Raw genomic sequence first — 19,280 nt, forward strand, 5'->3', positions numbered from 1 at the left:
GGTAAAATGAGCATTCCAGAATTGCCTAATACTCATGATCAACTACACCTAAAGAGAGAATAGGAACCAAATGACAATAAAGATTGAAAAGCTATCCAGCCATTTTATCAGGAAATAGTCCATTAAAGGGATAAGGAATTATGAAAAAATCATGTAGACTTTCTTACATTGGCTTATCACGGGGAACTGAAAATGACAGGTTTATGGATTTCAGCAGAAATACATTTATTTCATTTTCAATATTCTATGACAGGCTTTCCGTATTCTACTCCACTGCTTTGCAGGCCTTGACTTACAGGCAGTCTCTTTGAGAAATCCTGAACCTTTTATCTCAATCTATAGATGGCAGGAATACATAAAAAGCTTATATGTGTTTGGCATCAATATCATCAGAGCACTGGAACTACACACATATAATTTATACATATTCAACTATACCCTCTTGGTCAAAAATAGAAAAAGGGAGAGAGGAATACAACAATTAACCTAGTGTGAGTTCTGATTACCATCCTGCTCAGTGGACCTATACTGAAGAATGGACAGAGATGGGAGGTTAGAGGATATTTTTCTCACAGCAGGCTGTTTCCACATGCTTCTCAGTGAGTAAGCATTATAATTCTAGTGTTTAAAGATATTTATTTGTTTACCTATTTATCATTTATTTCTTTTTGTACAACATGGTCTCTACCTATAAACTGACTCCTTCACATGGTACTCAACAAAATAACGATCAAATTTCTGGAGCCAAGACAATGAATAAACTCTCCACTCCATGTTGATCAGGAAGCATTTTTCTAGTTTTAAATATTGGCCAGACACAGAAAATGCTGGACTGAAAGGCTTGGCTGAACAGTCTTGACAGAACCAGTTAATTATGTGCATTTCACCTATCATTTGTCAGTTATCAAACACTGTCAACCTAAGGATTTAACTTATTGAGAAAATTGTGCCCTTCTCCACCATGGCAACTTCCTATGATATTTTCAAAGATAATTTTAACTATATGCAGTGTTGGCTGATTTTAGAACCACAGAATCTCAGGGTTCACTATAGATTTACTATATGAGAATCTGTACTTTAGCTAAATACTCAGGTATGGTAATGTTTGAGATTCACTGTGCTAGAGGTCACAAGAGGAAAATATATGGCATAATAAACCTTCTTAGAGTATTATCCAAATGTTAACTAAGAAGAAAGCAAGAGACAGAGAAAGCATAAGCACATTTGTGTAGGTATAATAGTTGGGGCAGAGTTCTATTGCTACATGTACTAGCATATTATAATCATCACATTAGCTTTGGTATTATGCTTATTAGTAATCATAAATAGATTTGGAATGTGTTCATGTTTTGTAATATTGAATTATTTCCCCTCCCACCTTTAGGCCAGAAAAATGCATGTAAACAAATAAAAGACATGATAACTGGTATAATCAAATACAAATAAAATGCTCAGAAAGCTGGGAAAACTGAATCATCCATTCTACCTGGAGGGATTGAAGAAAGGCTTCCTTAAGCAGAGAGGGTTGAACTGGATAACGAGGAGATGTGCATTCTACACAACAAGAACACAAGACATATTGAAAGCCTCTGCCATTTTGGAGTTGCTAAGAACTTGAGAAAGCCTAGAGCTTACGGTGCATGTGGTTTTGTGATCTTTAGGGGAGGTAGGAGCAGAAGGGATGGATTGGAAGAGATGAGGCTGAGGATAGGAAGAGGCTGAAAAGATTGGAATAGGGTAGAGAGAGCTGGATTCTGACGCTGACACATCACTACAAGGCCTGAGACTAACATATTATTAGTGCTGTCAAGCTCAGTAGTCAACCTTGTTAAAGCTGATATGATATGATCAGGTTTTTAACAATTTTATCAAAACCACTTAAAATTACATTCACATATTAAGACTAGATTGCTGAAATCAATAGCTGGTTCAGCCAATAAAACTGAAAACCTGGTTTTCAGGAAACAAGACAGACTGGAGTGTTTGATGTAATTTTTTGCAGAAGAATATATGATAAATAGTACAATACATAAATATATACTTTATCTTCCCAATGTTAGGGGCAGCTGCTCCTCTTATTTTCAAGTGTGTAGGTAATCATGCCCTTAAACCTCCAACTCTAACGTCTCTGGATATTTATGGATATTCAAATCTTTCCCAAGATACATGTGTAATAACCTGGGTGATTTTGTTTTCATATCATTATGGGTACCTGGACTGTTGTATTCTCACATGTGCTTTCTGGGTGCTGTACTGTGTGAATCAAGAAAAGAAACTCAGTTCCTCCACCAGTTTTTACAAAAATGAAGCTGCTCATGGCATTCTTAAATGTTTGAAGGCTCAAGACAGAATAATACCACACAGCACACAGTTTTGCATTACCCACAACTCCTCTTCTCTCTTCCCTCTCATTGCTATGGCTCTTCCCAAAGTCTCAACGAAAGTGTAAATACTTTCCCCTCTATTACAGAAGGCAGTTTCCTCCTTCTCAAGAGTTCACCTTCTACTCCAAGCACTTAACTAAAGTGGTTTTCAAAACTAGGAATTATTCTCCCCCCTTAAAGGAATTGTGATAGTAGCTATTAAGAAAAAAATGATTTAGCTTGTTACTCGATATATACTATTCAGACACACAGTATGTGTATGTGTATATATACATGCACACACATACAGATATATATATATATATATATGTACATACACCATATATATGATGTGTGTGTCTGGTTTAACACACACATGTGGACAGAAGGTTGGAAGGATATGTAAAACAATGTTAACCATGGCTATATCTGGGTAACAGAATTATGGGTAATTTTTCCTTCTTACTTTCCCCTAGATGCATTTGTTACATACAGGGATACTTAATTTTTAAAAAATCAGTAAAAAGGAATGTGGTCAGTAGCTAATTTTATTTGGAGGAATAGTTTGATCCGAATAGTGAGCTAAAGCTGAAGTGCGAGGGCTTCCTGAATCAATAGGTGCTGATAGATTTGAGACAATCTATGTAAACTATGATTTGGAGAAGTTGCTCCTTGAAAAAAAAGGTCAACTGGGATGGTAGTTCTAAAATACTATTTACTAAACTAATTCCAGAGTTGGTGCTTAAGTAACTATACCCAGAAAACACTGTCTAGAGAAATTTTCTTTGCACTGTGTTTAACTTAGCATTTCCAAATGTATCTGACATAGAATCCACTTTTTACATGGAATACTATGAAATACTAATGAAAAATTATTGTTCTGTAGAATACATTTTGGGAAATGCTGTTTTAAGGAATAGTGGAGCTACTAAAAGGTTATATTTGTTAGACTTGAGTGTGCTTCTGGGTCTAGGGGAAGGAGATAGTGGAGAAGAAATTAAAAATGTAAGACAAAAGGAAATAGTTTTTTGGCCAAAGTTCCAGGGAAAGCATAAGGGGATGAAATCTAAGACCTTCCTAGTCAAAAGACCAGTGTCTAAACCAGCAATTTCAGCATCACTTGTTGAAATTTCATTTTAACAAGGTCCCCAGGAGATGTATTTGTATATTAACATTTTAAAAACATTGCTTAAGAAAAAAGGAATCATACTAGAGGCCTGAAAAAGGTGGGATAATGTTTGAAACAGCTATTGTGGGGAATGAGATAGGGAAATGACAAGGGTACATTTGATACTGATTCTTATTAGTGTCTTGGTTTGGTTGTTATTTAAGTTTCTCCAGTGAAGCTCAGAACTGAGGAGTAGAGAAACAGAATTATGGTTGTGGCCCAGGGTTGAGGATTGACAGAAGGAGCAATATTGAAGAGTAAGGGAGCAGGAAGCCCTAAAGCAATCAAGACAGTATTGAAATAGCTGTTAGAGTGCATTCAAGGACTCAAGAAAGTCAGAAGGAACATGATGCATGGGAGGAATCAGGAAAAACCTCAAAAGGTGTAAAGTTGAGCAAAGTGACAAATAAGAAAGTCAGGTTTGAAAGCATGGGGTTCTGCTCTGTCAATTGTAGAGAAGACAAGGAAAACAGTGGGAACAGAAAAAGGGGAAGAGAAGGGGAAGAGATGGTAGGAAAATCCAGGGGGGACAGTTTTTCTGCTGTCCACAAAATTGTCAGGCAGTGCTGGGTGGATCTCAATCTCCTCCACTCTGTGGTCCCAGACAAGGTCAGAATATTCCAGTGTAATCCCAAAGTAAGGACTGTTTTATATTCTTCTAGATTTTATATGTGGCTTTAACCAGCTAATAGTAAGAGTCTTGGGTTACCCCTTTTTTTCCACACTGGCTATCGAAGATCAGTGCATAGAAGTGGGATTACTAGGGTGAAACCAAGTTTCATTTTAGAAGAAATGGTAGAGAACATTCAAAGAAACGTTTTCATTGCAGACAGGAGTCTGGTCAGAAGAGAAAAAAGACAATCAAAGGAAAACTTTATGCACAAGATATTGCCATCACCAACACCACTGCTGCTGCTGCTGGTTGTAGAACACTGACTATTCACCAGGTACCTCTAAGCACATGCATGTTTATTATTTCATTCCATCTCCAGAATAACTCCATAATGTTGGTCCCATTAACATATTCACATTGCAGATGAGAAAACAGAGGTAGAAAGATGTTAATTTGTCTGAGACCACGCAGCTAATTGGAGGCCATGTAGCCAGGACCTGGTCCTATCCAGCTAATTCCAGATTCTATGTTCTTAATCACCTCACTATACACATCACCTGTATGGAAATGCAGTGGCCATTTCCATCACTAATATCATCACCATCATTTATAATTTATGAAATATTTAGCACTTAAATCAATATGTATGGTTTCAACATCCAATACCTTGTTCTCCTCAATCTTGTTCTAGACCATCAACACCAGCATTTGGGAACTAGTTATTGAATCTGAATCTGAATTTTAACAGGCTTCCCTGGAGGATCTACATTAATGTTTGGAAAGTTCTAATCTACACTATTCTTTGTATTTCCAGATAGGACTATTTCTGGGAAAGCGTTTTTTATTATCAGGGTCTTCCTACTTTCCACTCTCATGACTCTTCTTTCCTCTCCTGGGAACCTACAACAGTTTGAAAGCTTTGGCAGCAAATATCAGAAAATTCTAAGTATAATGGGTTTCAGCTATGAGGAAATGAGTTATGTCACATAGCAGGAGGTTGACAAGTTAGAGTGCAAGGCTTATTGATTCAGTGGCTTATCCAGGCCATCACCAAATTCCTTCCATGAGTATCTATCTCAAGCTGGTTCCTCTTGTTCATAAAATGGCTGCAGCAGTTCCAGGATTTACTTTCCTTCACAGACTACGAATTAGGGATAATCTACTTGATAGATTAAAGCTCCCACTAGATTTTCCTTCATGTCTTGCTCGCCAGAATTGGGTTGCTTGTTAATTCCTAAACAAATTACTGGGCGAGGGAAAGGAATTCCATGGACCAGTTTCCACTAATCTCTGGGGTGAACTGGATAACAGGGAATCAACAAATGTGGTCACTTTAAAATCCAAGGCATCCATACTGCCACTGGCTTCCAGGAGATTACTGCTCTTATCTGCCATCTTGGTGTCCTGGCTTTCTGCCCTCTTGCCTTACCTCTTCTCAGCATTCTGTCAAGACATTCTTATAAATTCATTCATAAAATATTAATGACCAGTCAGATTTTCCCAGTGTAATCCATCTGAAGAGCTAATCCAATTCCATGTGACTGTTTCCAGTTGTTTAGACAGCAATATCCCTTAAGTGGAAAGCTGAGTTCAAAAGGCAACTACAGTTAGATAGAAAAATAATATAAAAATGAAAGAGACTCCTATTGCTTTGATGAAGCTTGGAGTGCCAAGAACACTGGATTGAGGCACCAGGGATACGGCAGCTAAATCTGGAGAGACGCAGCACTCCGGGGATGTGCACAAGTCATTTTACTATCTGAACCTTGATTCATTTATCTGAAAAGTGATCATACTTTGGCCTGATTCACCTCATATTATGAGGATGGTAAGTGATAATACATAGGATGATTGTTAGAAAGTAAATATAGAGTATTATTATTCCTCTAATATAAAGAACAGTACTTTGCTCTAGATGCCAAATATGTTTGTTGAATGAACGACTGACTGTATTTTCACCTTTCCAGGGAAAGGTATTTACATTTAACCTAACAAAGCGTATTTTATAGTGTCTCTCATGCTTAAACAGTAGGTGTCTAGTGGCCTTTCCAAAGCTCTACAAATCATCCTAGTCCATTTATAAAAATTTATCTCTAAATGTCACATATGAAGGAAAAACGCAGCTTTACATTATTTTGAATAAGGTAAAATACTTGTAAAATTTCATTAAAAAATTAAAGACATGTTCTTCATTTACTTTTAAAAAATAAAATACATTTATTCTTCTGATTATAGAAAACAGTACTCATTGCAAAAAGAAGATAGGAAAAAGAACAAGTTTAAATCTTACATAATCCTATCACTCAGATGTAACCACTAGTAAAATCTTGGTACCTTTAAGGCTGTTGGTTTTGAATATTAATTTATATTCTATTCTGTCCACATATATACACACACATTGTATAATTAAAATAGAATCATACTATATATGCTATTTATCAATGAGCATTTCAACTAATGAGTTAGATTATATATAGATTTTTCAAATTAGTAAATATAGAGCTACATTATCATATTTTAAGGTGGCCTGGTAGTTCTTCATGTAGACACCAGATAATTAATTTAGTCAGTCCTTTGTAAATGGAGTATCAGTTTTTTTTCCATAGAGTTTGATTTTTTCTTCCCATGGAAGGCAGGTACTTAGTTTCATTTTTAAGAAGCATGCTTTGGAAAAAGAAATGAGCTTCAGAAATCCTGCTTCTTCCCACCTGAATGACAATGTGAGATGCTACAGAGATCAGATGTTTAGGAGCCAGAGAGATGAGTGGCATCTGACCAAATAACATCTGTGTAATGGCAATTATACCGCGGCCGTTATCTGAAGTGCTATTGTAGCTCTGAAGAGTGGTAGAGAAACAAACATCACATAATGCTCATCAGCCCATCAAGCAAAGCATGCTTATTAGAGCACTACAAAATTAAGTCATTTCAGAAGGAAAAAAAACCCCTATTTTCTTTGCTTTTGGAACCTTCTCTTTCAACACAAAACTCATCACAGATAATTTTCAGACATCCTGCTTTACCCAACAGCATCATAATAATTTTATCTACAGAGCAGGAGATTGAATGTGGAGGCCCTTTAGTCTATTAAATTATTTTTGCCCTTGAACTTGGACTGTGAGTTACCAGTTTCAGAGTTTGTGAGAGTAGGTTTGCCTGCAGATTTCAATGGCTCTGTCACTCGAGGAGGTTCATCTTTTTGTCACTAAAGGTCTCAAGTAAGCCATACAAACACCAAGTTACACAACAGGTCCCTGCTCTCTGACCCACCAATTTCCAAAGACCTGATATGCATACTGTCATTTTGGGGGGCCTTCTTCTTTTTTCCTACACTAATCATCTTCTTTGACTTCATTCCTACCTTCTTTGCCAGTATCCTGCTCTTTTTACTCTCTTTCCTACCAAAACTTTTCTTTAACAGAACCCTATGCACTCATACACACCACTATTTAACAATTGCAATAATAATGCTATACTACACCCCCAGTTTCTGTGGCTCCCATTAAAAAATTATTCATTCTGGGTCTGTGGGCAGCTCTGCTTTAGACTGCAGATTGGGTTCAGGTCTGCTCTACCTTTCTCTTATCCTCTTTGGACCTGCAAATACCCAGGCCTGTTCTCCCTATGGTGAAAGGCAGGAGTATAACAAAGAAAATGGGTGTATTCCATGTGTTTTATGGTCTTGGGCTGGAACTGGCACACTGTCACTTCTTCCACATCCAGAAGAAGTGGTCAAAGAAAGTTTCATGGCCAAACTTGACATCAAGTTCATGGAAAGAAACTCTGGTTCTAAAGGGCAAAACATCAAGGTCATATGGCAAAAGGTACAGCTATACAATTCTACAGGGAGGGCACGTAGAAAAGGAAAACGAAGATCTGACCTATCACACATTCTGAGGCTGCTAACAGGTTGTTGGTCCTACTTGTGGAATTTTTTTAATAGCAGAAACCAGCTTTAAGCCAAATTCCAATGAAATTCTATGTGTACAGTTACAGGAAGCAATACACTTGACATGAGACTATTTCAGGGTTCCTTTACAGGGTAACATAGGCAACTCATTTTCTACTTGTAAAGAAGAATCAAAATAATAGTGAGCCCATGGGTGGATGAAAAGTCAACCCACTGGGAACCTGAAAGCACCCTCAGGAATAGTCTTGGGTTTGGGATTACAATGGAGATTTAGGTTTAAATCCCACCATTGTAGCTGCATGACTGAATATTCCTAAGTCTTAGTTCCTTCACCTGTAAAATGAGACAGTAATAACCAACCCTTAGGACTGCCGAGGGGACAAAATAAAGTACTGTATATAAATTGCTTTGTTTCCAATAAAGTTCATGGCACATAGTAGGCATATTCATAAGTTTCCTTTCATTTATATTTTATCTTTCAGAAAAGAATTGCCAAATTGCCATGCTTATTATATTCTGAAGATGAAGTAAGTGTATTTGTTGAATAATTAATCCAGGAGCACACTGCAGGTTTGTCTTCAGTTTGTGCATTTCCTGTCTATTCTGATGCTCTTTCTTTTGAAAATGGCTCTACATGACTCTCTAATCTATATAAACATAGTTGCTGGTAGGTGGCTTTTAGGTACATGCTAGATCTTGGGGGCTAGAGAAAGTGGGTTGAAAAACACAACTGTTTTCCTTTGTTGTATTCCTAGGAAGTAAACTGTGAACTAATCCACGCAGTGTTTTCTCCTTCATTTCCAAAACTGCTATCCATGGCAAACACAAAGTGGGAAGCTACAACAGACTCCTCCTCAAAAGCAGCAACACACTAAACACACTATCACTTTAACTTTCACCAAATCCTCATAAATTATTTTATACCAGTTCCGTCTTTAATCTGGATGCAAAATTTAATGCAACTCTTATGGATTAAATGAGAGGTTCTTAGTGAGAGTGGCTAGCCTAATGCCCATCATGGAATAAGAGCTCAACAAAATCTTTTTCAACCTGGAAAACAATCTGAAATGTCTGTCTAAAATCTTAAAAGTAATAACCTACACATGTATGATTATTTGCACTACAGACATCTGTAGATTATCTCACTTATTATTATAACACTAATCTAATTATAATGCTAAGATTCAAGGCCTCTGAATTGGGTAAACAGACTCAGAGAGGTAGATAATTTTCCCAAGGTCACAGAGCTAAAGAATGGTAAAGCTGGGCAGGTCTTCCCACTGTAATTCCAATAATCTTCTTCAAAGTCAGCCACTTCTTAACAGAGGTCAAGTTACTGATTTAGTCTTGATAAATCACAAAACTACAAAATGATTCATGCTCTACTACTGCCCATTTTAGGAAGGATCAGCTCTTTTTAAAAAGCAATGTGCTTTTTACTTATCAACATAGCAGAATTGAACAGTTAGGAGAATGTGACACCAATGGAAAGAGACAAGCTTGACAGTACATTAAATTTGATAAAAATTGTTTCAGATAATCTTGCAGAAGTTCGGGGATCTGGGAAATACCAACTATGATCTGCTAATCAAGTTTCTATTTTAGTTTTACAATATATTTATTTTGTGAGAAATACGATTCTCATGTGAGAATGCATGTACTTGACGCAATGAATGGAGCCCTAAAAATTGTGTGAAATGATTTTATAACACTAATTATTATAATGCATATATGAAGGTTGCTTACTCCTTCATAGAATCAACAACTCTTAGAGCTAGCAAAACTCCTCAGAACTTCATCCAAAGCCACATTTTACAGATGACCACTCAGAGAAGTTAAGGAAGTACCCCAGTTATAGGTAGGTAGTGAGTGACTAGAAGCCAAGTGTTCTGCCTTCTAGCCAAATGGTTTTTCCATAGTACTACTAGGAAAACAAATAAATGAACAAAAATCTTTGTGGTAAATAATTTTGCAAAAAAAATGTTATTTTTATACATATTCAATATTAATATATCTCTTATTCTAATTCTTAATGTTATAAATTGAATTTCTTTTAAGTAGAATGCATATACATGTATATACAAATGCATATATCTACATTTATTTTGGTTTCCACAGTATCTATTTGCTTGTTTCAAATCATTAGATCCTCTGCAGCATGGGCTTATTTTTTTTAATCCACAACAGTCCCCAACATTTATGATATTGCTGTATTCAAACTGGGTACTTGATAAATATTTGTGGTTGCTGATGGAACTGCCCCTGCTGACAAACTACTGTTGGAAAAGCCTGAGGTCTATATTAGAGAGAAGCTTTTCTCTTTTAAACTATCGATTGACTCTTGCATGACATTTAATAAAACCTTTCCATTACCAGTTGCATAGCAGCAATTAAAACCCTCATCAAATCTATCTTAACTGCTTAGAGTCTTCCACTGGGGAGCATTTTCCTTGGCAAACATCTGCAATAAAAGGCTATTTAATCTTCATAACTGAAACAGTCAGTTATGCTAATTTGTCTCTTTTATTGTCAGTTTACATTGGAATCACACACAGCTCTGGTCCTTTCAAAAGGTACGGAAAAGAGCATAGCTCCTCTAGCGCAAATAGCTAGTAGTGAGGTCCCTGTCACTGGAAGCAGCCACTGGCCCAAGCGATCATTTGTCAGTAAGACTATACAAGACGATTTCTCATTGGGAGTGAGTTGGACTAGTGAAGATTTACGATGCCTTCCAATCAGAGATTCATTATTTCTAGGTTCTCCCAGCCTAAAAATAATACCCTCAAACACTGAGACATTCCATATTAAAATTCCGAAACCAGGTTTCAAGTGGGAAAAAAATTCTTCATTTACACTTCATTTTCCTTTGTAAAATTCTTTAAATTTGTTTCACTTAATAGTAAGATGAGGAAATGTTCATTTTTGAGCATTTAAGTAAAAATAAGGCCAGACATAACACTGTGTATCAAACACAGGTGTGAGTCAGGTGCCGTGTCCGGGGCTCTGGTTGCTTCACTGTCTGTTCATACATTGATCATCTGTGTGTCACTGAGTCTTCACAAACACAGCTTCCTAGAATAAGTTATACTCAAGTGGAGTCTTTGAATACAAATAGGAGTTGACCTAATTTAACTGGTGATTTAATTGGTGATAAGTACATGTGATAAAATTTAGATTGCTGAATATCATTTTTATTTTACAGAGGAGGAAACAGAGGCTCAGGAAAGTTCAACAAATTACCCATGATCCACAGCTAGTATTTGGGTTAGCATTCAAATCAGACATATCTTACTCCAAAGTCCACAAGAGACATTAAAAAAAAAAGTGGGAAGACAACACAGTCAGATAATGGTAATGGTCATTTCTTTATGCTGTTTATTTTTAAACTTTCTATATACTTTGTGTCTTCTAGTCATGCTACAAAGAGTACCTAAACTTGTTTTTTTTTAAGACTTTTTTTTTTATAGAGCTATTTAAGGTTTACAGCAAAATTAATGGGTGGGCACAGAGGTTTCCCATATATACCTTGTCCTCACATCTGCATAGACTCCTTCATTTTTAACATCTCCCACCAGAGTGGTATGTTTTTTACAATTAAAGAACCTACACTGACACATCATAATAATCCAAAGTCTATAGTTTACATGATAGTTCATCCTTGGTGCTATACATTCTAGGAGTTTGGACAAATACATAATGACATGTATCCATCATTATAATATCATGCAGAGTATTTTTACTGCCTAAAAATCCCCTGTGCTCTGCCTATTCATCCCTCCCTCGGCCCAACCCCTGCCAACCACTGATCTTTTGTTGTGTCCCGTAGTTTTGCCTTTTTTGGATGTCATAGTACGGAAGACATGCAGTTTTTAACTTTTTCAGATTGGCTTCTTTTACATTTATTTAAAATGTAAATGGATAAAGTCTCTAATCAAAGGACATAGAATGCCCACCAAAGAGTCACTTTAGCTTTAAAGACACACAGACTGAGAGAGAAGAAATGGGAGAAGATATTTTAAGCAATGGTAACAACAAAAAAGCTGGGATAGCTATATTTATGTCAGACAAAACAGTCTTTAATGTAAAAATAGTTAAAAGTGGCAACGAAAGCTATCATATAATGATAAAGAGGCCAATCCACCAAGAAGATATAGCTATTGCAAATATTCATACACCAAACATCAGAGCACCTAAATATATTAAGCAAATGCTAACAGAACTAAAAGGATAAGTAAACAGCCATATAATAATAGTTAGGGTCCGTAACACCAACTGTTAAAATTGGTATTAAATCAAGCTACCACTGTTTCACTCTTAACAATGGACAGATCATCCAGACAGTATATCAGTAAGAAGACAGTGGATTTGAACAAAACTATAGAGCTAATGAGCCTAACAAACATATACAAAACATCTCATACAGTAACAGCAGAATACACATTCATCTCAAGTGCACATGAAATGTTTTCTAGATAGATCATATATCAGACCACAAAATAAGTCTTAGCATATTTAAGAAGACTTAAATCATACAGAATATGAGTTTGGACCACAATGGCTTGAAACTAGAAATCAACAATAAAAGGAAAACTAGAAAATTTACAAATACATGGGAGTTAAACAATACACTCCTGAATAACTAATGCATCAAAGAAGAAAAGAAAAGGAAATTTTAAAAAGCATCTTAGTACAAACAAAAGTGAAAACACAATATACTACAACTTAAGGGATGCAGGAAAAGCTGTTCTAAGAGGAAAGTTCATAACAATGAAGGCATTATTAAGAAAACAGAAGGATCTCAAATAAACAACCTAACTTTATACCTTAAAGAACCAGAAGAAATAAATTAAGCCCAAAGTTAGCAGAAGGAAGGACAAATAAATATTAGAGCAGAAATATGTGAAAGCTTATACCCTTTTACCAAATTCTCCCTATTTTCCCCAAACCACTGGGCCCTGGCAACCACTTTTGTACTGTTTCATTAAATTTAACTTTCTCACTCTCTATCCTTTTTTTTAGATTGCACATCTAAATGACACCATGAAATAGTTGTCTTTTTCTGTCAGGCTTATTTCACTTAGCTTAATGCCTGCCAGGTTCATCCAGGTAGTCACAAATGGTAGGATTTCTTTCTTTTTTAAGGCTGAATTATATATATATATATAATATATATATATATATTAACATATGTATACACACACACACACACACACACACACACTGAATTATATGTCTATAAATGACATTTTACTGATCCATTCATCCAACAACACTTAGATTAGTCCCTATAACTTCTCTACTGTAAATAATGCTGCAGTGAACATAAGAGTACATATATCTATTTTATTTCACTTTATTTTATTTTCTAATTTTATATTGTATTTTATTTTACTGTGAGAGGATGACAACATAAGATGTACCCTCTTAATCAATTTTTAAGTGTATAATATATTATTGTTGATTACATGTTCAATGTTGTGCAGCAGATCTCTAGAGCTTATTTACCTTGCTTGACTGAAACTTTATCCCCATTGATTAGTAACTCCCCATTTCACCCTGTCTCCAGCCCCTGGCAACTACCATTCCACTCTTTTATTAATGAATTTGATTACTTTAGATCCCTTATATAAGTGGAAGTATTCAATATTTATCTTTCTGTGATTGGCTTTTTATTTTAAGGTTGAAGAGTATTTTATTGTATGTATATACCACATTTTATTTATCCATCCATCTATTAATGGATATTTAGGTTGTTTTCACATTTTGGCTATTGTGAATACATGTGAAACAAGAAAGTGCTAATGTTAGGCAATTAGATAGAAAAGAGCACCGGGCAAGAGGAGAGGAAGGGAGAGGGAGCAACCAGAAAATAACAGTACTCCTACACTCAGGATAAGGTGCTCCAAAAACTTTTTCTTTCTCTAAATGAAGACCAGCAAAGAAGCCGGCTAGAACTGAACGCTGTGGCTGCACAGTAGAGAGAAGGATCTGGCTTAATGTGACCCAATGCTCATTATAATATAATTAACATTACAGTTTGAGCCCCCTCCCATAGGAATTTCTATGTGCATTACGGGTAAAAACATACGTAAAAGAGATGGGGCATGCCTGAGCACAAGGAACGTGAACTGTCAATCAGCCTGAGCACAAGAGCCATGAGCTATCAGTCTGAGTACTCTGAGTACTCAAAGAATCTGAGCCATGAATCAATCAATCAATCATGAAAACGCCCCTAAGCCAGAATATAAAAATAGGCCAAAACAAAGGAATGACGCCATTTCTCCTTTCTTGGATTGGCCCGCCTCCAATTCTTGGGGGCGTACTGTATTTTACCACCTTTTCACTAATAAAATCTGTTTATATCATGCTCTCTGTCTCCCATTAGAAATTCATTTTTTTTTGAGTGACTAAGAGGTAACTTTTATTCCCCTCCTCCCTGTAACACTAATATCTTTTGAAGATTCTGATTGCAATTCTTTTGGATTAATACCCACAGCTGGGATTGCTAGGTCATATGGTAGTTCTGTTTTCTTTCTTTCTTTCTTTCTTTTTTTTAAGAAACCTGCATACTCTTTTCCATAGCAGTAGCACCATTTTGCATTCCCACCAACAGGGTTCAAGGATTCCAATTTCTCTACATCCTAGCCAGCACATCCTATCTTTTTTGATAATAGTCATTTTAACAGGTATGAGGTGATACCTATTTTGGAGAATGGTTTTGTTTTTCGATATATACCCAGAAGTGGAATTGTTGGATCATTTGGTTACTTACTTACTTACTTAATTATATAAATTTTAAAGGAAATAACTCTATTTGTAATTTGTTCAGGAACCTCCATACTGTTTTCCATAGTGGCTGTACCAGTTTACATTCCCACCAACAGTGTCCAAGGGTTTCCTTTTCTCCTTATCTTCCTCAGCATTTGTTATCTCTTGTCTTTTTGATAACAGTCATCCTAACAGGTATGAGATAATAATACATTGTGGGTTTTTTGGGGGGTGGGGAGGAGTCTTCAATGTTACACTAAGTGAAATAAGTCATTATAGCTTTGATTTGCAATTTCCTGATAATTAGTGATGTTGAGCATCCTTTCATGTATCTGTTGGCAATGTGTATGTCTTCTTTTGTAAAATATATATTCTGGTCCTTTGTCCATTTTTAAATTGTGCTATTTATTTATTTATTTATTTATTTATTTATTTATTTATTTCCTATTGAATTGTATGAGTTCACTGTATATTATGGTTATTAACTCTTATCATATGGGTACTTTGCAAGTATTTCCCCCATTCTGTAGGTTACCATATTATATTTTAGATTGTTTGCTGAGCAGGAGTTTTTTAATTGGATGTAGTCCCTCTTATTTTGTTTTTGTTGCCTTTGGTTTTAGTATCAAATTCCTAAAAAAGCATCATTAAGAACAATGCCAAGGAGACTTCCCCCTAGATTTTCTTCTAGGAATTTATAGTTTCAGGTCGTATGTTGAAGATCCAAGTTGAATTGAATTTCGTGTATAATGTAATGTAGGAGTCCAGTTTCATTCTTTCTCATGTGATCCAGTACCATTTATTTAAGAGACTATCCTTTTCTCTTTATAGATTCTTGCCTCCTTTGTTCCAAATTTATTGACTAAATATGCATGGGTTTATATCTAAACTCTTGATTCTGTTCCATTATTCTATATGTCTGTTTTTATGCCAATACTATACTGATTTCATTACTACAGATTTCTAATATAGTTTGAAGCCAGGAAGTGTGATTTCTCCAGCTTTGTTCTTCTTTCTCAAGATTGCTCTGGCTATTTAGAATCTTTGATGAATCAATATGAATTTTAGTTTTTTTTCCATTCCATTGGAAGGGGAAGTTCGGGAGTCTTCTATGTCAGCATCTTTGTCGGTCCCTCTTTCCCTTTTAAACATTGGGTTCTACCGAACTTTTGTGTACAGAGCTAGGTTAACTTTTACTGTATTTCTCTATTTTCCACTCTTCTCTCTCCCTTGCTGTAAAAGGTACATTCCTAAAGTGTCTAATAGACCAGACTTTTTAAAGATGTTTAATTTCTCAAATTTTGTTTTTATTTCTATTTATACACTTACATAATTTAAATACAAATAATTCTACATTTCATCTTTGTAAAATGGTTTTTTTTTTAAAAGCAGTGCCCTGATCTTCTGTCATTTCTGCTTCCCCAGATTAAAACATTCAATTATTCAATTGATAATTCAATTATATTATCAGTTGATAATATGGCATTTGCTTTCACATTCCTAAATGTCATTATGACACTGCAGCATCTTGATTCTCAGGTTTAAGTATCATCTCCTTACTTCTCTCATTTGCCTTTTTCCTTGCAAAGGAAATTTTGTTGTAATTTGGTTACCTCGATATTTCATGTTTATATTATTACAATCACATTACTCTTTTTAAGAACTGAATCCTGTGGTCATTCATTATTAATTTTTCTTTTCTGATCAAAGTTTTGTTTTCCTTGCAGTTAGCATTTTTTTCTGTTTGCTTTCTATGTACTTATCATTAAAGGAACTCACAGATCTCCGCTGTTTGAGTATATCTCCTCTCAATACACTGAAACATATTTTCTATTAATTTGATGCTCCTCATGATGTCTCACAGGGAGCTTCTTGACCTGTTCCAATATGGACTGCCTATGATTTAGACCTGCTGCACAGCTGTCTTCTTTAGATTTCTCTGCACCACCATCCTAATTAAGGATTTTGCCCTCTTGTGTCTTTTTGTTAGAAACAAGAATGTGAGAACATCAAGGAGGACATTTAGTTAAGATAACCCCATCTTTCTCTCTCCTACAACTCACTTGTTGCCTATACCTGGGCCTTTGGGGATTTCCTTGCTATAATTTCCTTCTCTGATTTTCCTATCACCTTAGGATTTAGTTTTCCTAGGATTGGTAAGTTAATTATCATTAACACATCATCTTGCTTTATAGCTACAAAATTTTATTGTTATGTCTTCTTTCCCTTTCTCTTTGTCCTTATGGGTTGTAGCTTTAAATTTTGTTTCAGCAATGCCATATTAATGGAGTTTGAGGTGACAGAAGGTCTAAATATCAATTTTCAATCTATCCAGCTAAAATTACAGATGAAAATTGCTAAACTTTAAATATTTCCAAAAGTTATATTTTAAAAATTTGCCAACTAATAAGAATCTTTGGAGATATTGTTACAATACTTATTCTTGGGTTTTATCTCAGATTTACTGAATTATAAGCTTCAGGGAAAATGCCAGGGTATTTGTATTGTTAACAAGTGCACAAAGCAATGGTAAGCTAATTTGTGAAACACCATTTCAATACATGTGAAAACAAAGACATTTTCATGAATAATTTTATGATGTTAGCATAGCCCTCATACCAAATATAAACATTTGCAAACATACATACACATAACTGTAAGTCACTCTCAATTACAAACACACATTCAAAACTTCTAATACATATTAGCACTTGAACATAACATTATAATAAAATAATACTAAATTATTAACAAGTTATGAATCTTCAAAAAAATGCTATAATGTGTCAGGATTGGGAAGGTTTTTTTCATATAAATCACAAAGTTACCTTTTAAAATGGAATATCTATGTGATTATATCAGTAAGTGCCGAAAAGTATCAAATAATAGTCAACATTCATTTCAGATAGTAAGCGAACAAACAACGTCCTTCTAGGAATTAAAAAAAAGTCCTTGACCAGATTAAGTGCTATCCACCAGAAACTAACATCTTACTCAATGAGCTTATATTAGAACCATTTCAATAGAAAGGAAGAAAAAGGCAAAAACATCACTTTTGTCTCTACTACTGAAGAGATGTAGTTGGAAGCCTTTATCAATGTAATAAGATAAGAAAAAATAAAAGAGGTATAAATATTGCAAAGAAAGAAACTAGCCTGTGATTTGCTACTTAGAAAATCTAAAAGAATCATCTGAAAAATAATGAGGATTCATTTAAATGTCTGCATACAAAATTAACACTTAGAAATTCAATAGAATTCTTAACTGTGTACAGTAATTAACTATAAAATAGACAACAGATTGATGAACAAATGCGTAGTCAGAAACAGTACATGATAAAAGCAGCAGTTCAAATCAGTAGAGAAATAATGGAATATTCATAAAATTACTTGGAAAATGTGTTCTTTTAGTTTAGGAAATTCACGTCCAACAAAATAGAAAAATGTGGTAAATATACAAGAAAGTCTTGATAAAAGATATGTGTCTAATAAGCATATCTTGAAATTAAATCTCACTGGACATATTTTTAAAGCACATTTTAAAATCTCAAAGATACATTTAAAAATTGTATTTCCATCATTGGAAAATACAAATTATAATAACAAAATCACATTTTTTGTCATTTCAGATGGGCAAATTTTTTTAAAAAATTGATTCTATCCTGCATTTGTGAGAATGCTGGAAACAACACTGGAATATATTTTTGTGCTAACACAGAATTTTAAAACCCATTTGGAAGAATTTGGCATTATCTTCCAAAATTAAAAATACATGACACATTTACCAAGGTGTTCATTTCTAAGAATCTCTCACATAGAAATACTCACATATAAGTACAGAAATCTATGTCCCAAAATGTTAACTGAATAACTGAATGTTAACTGAATAATTCAGTGGCAAATATATGTTGACAATAGGCTAGACATTAATTACAAAGCAAACTTGGAACTGTTACGTACATGCTATGTATGGCACATTATGTATTTCTTTAAAAGAATGAAGTATGTACTATTATGGAAAAAGTTCCAAGACATCCTAAGTGAAAAAAAGCAAATCACAAGGAAACAAAATGGTATCATTTATATGAATTTTAAGCTAAAACGAAAAGGTTATACATGAAATAGTTAACAGAGATTACCTCTAGTAAGAGGAGTGAAAGTTGGAAAAAAGATATTTACCACTACACTCTTTATGGTTTACAACCAGATACATTGCCCCTATATTACTTTAGAAATTGTTTAGATAAGCAGCCTAAGTTTCCTAAATTCATTAGATGCTGTTATGAGTTTTCTCTTAGAATATTGGCAACTGTAGTTTTGATTTCCTTTTATCTTTATCTAAATGGGAATGTGGCATTTGAATTCTGCCTCAGCTCCTATTGATTTGACAAAATAGAAGGAAAATATTTCTCTTTTACCTCATGCCTTCTCAGGTCTACCAACTTCACTCTCTTTTTTG

This window comes from Vicugna pacos, chromosome 4, assembly GCF_048564905.1.
Source record: "Vicugna pacos chromosome 4, VicPac4, whole genome shotgun sequence".
Classification (NCBI taxonomy): Eukaryota; Metazoa; Chordata; class Mammalia; order Artiodactyla; family Camelidae; genus Vicugna; species Vicugna pacos.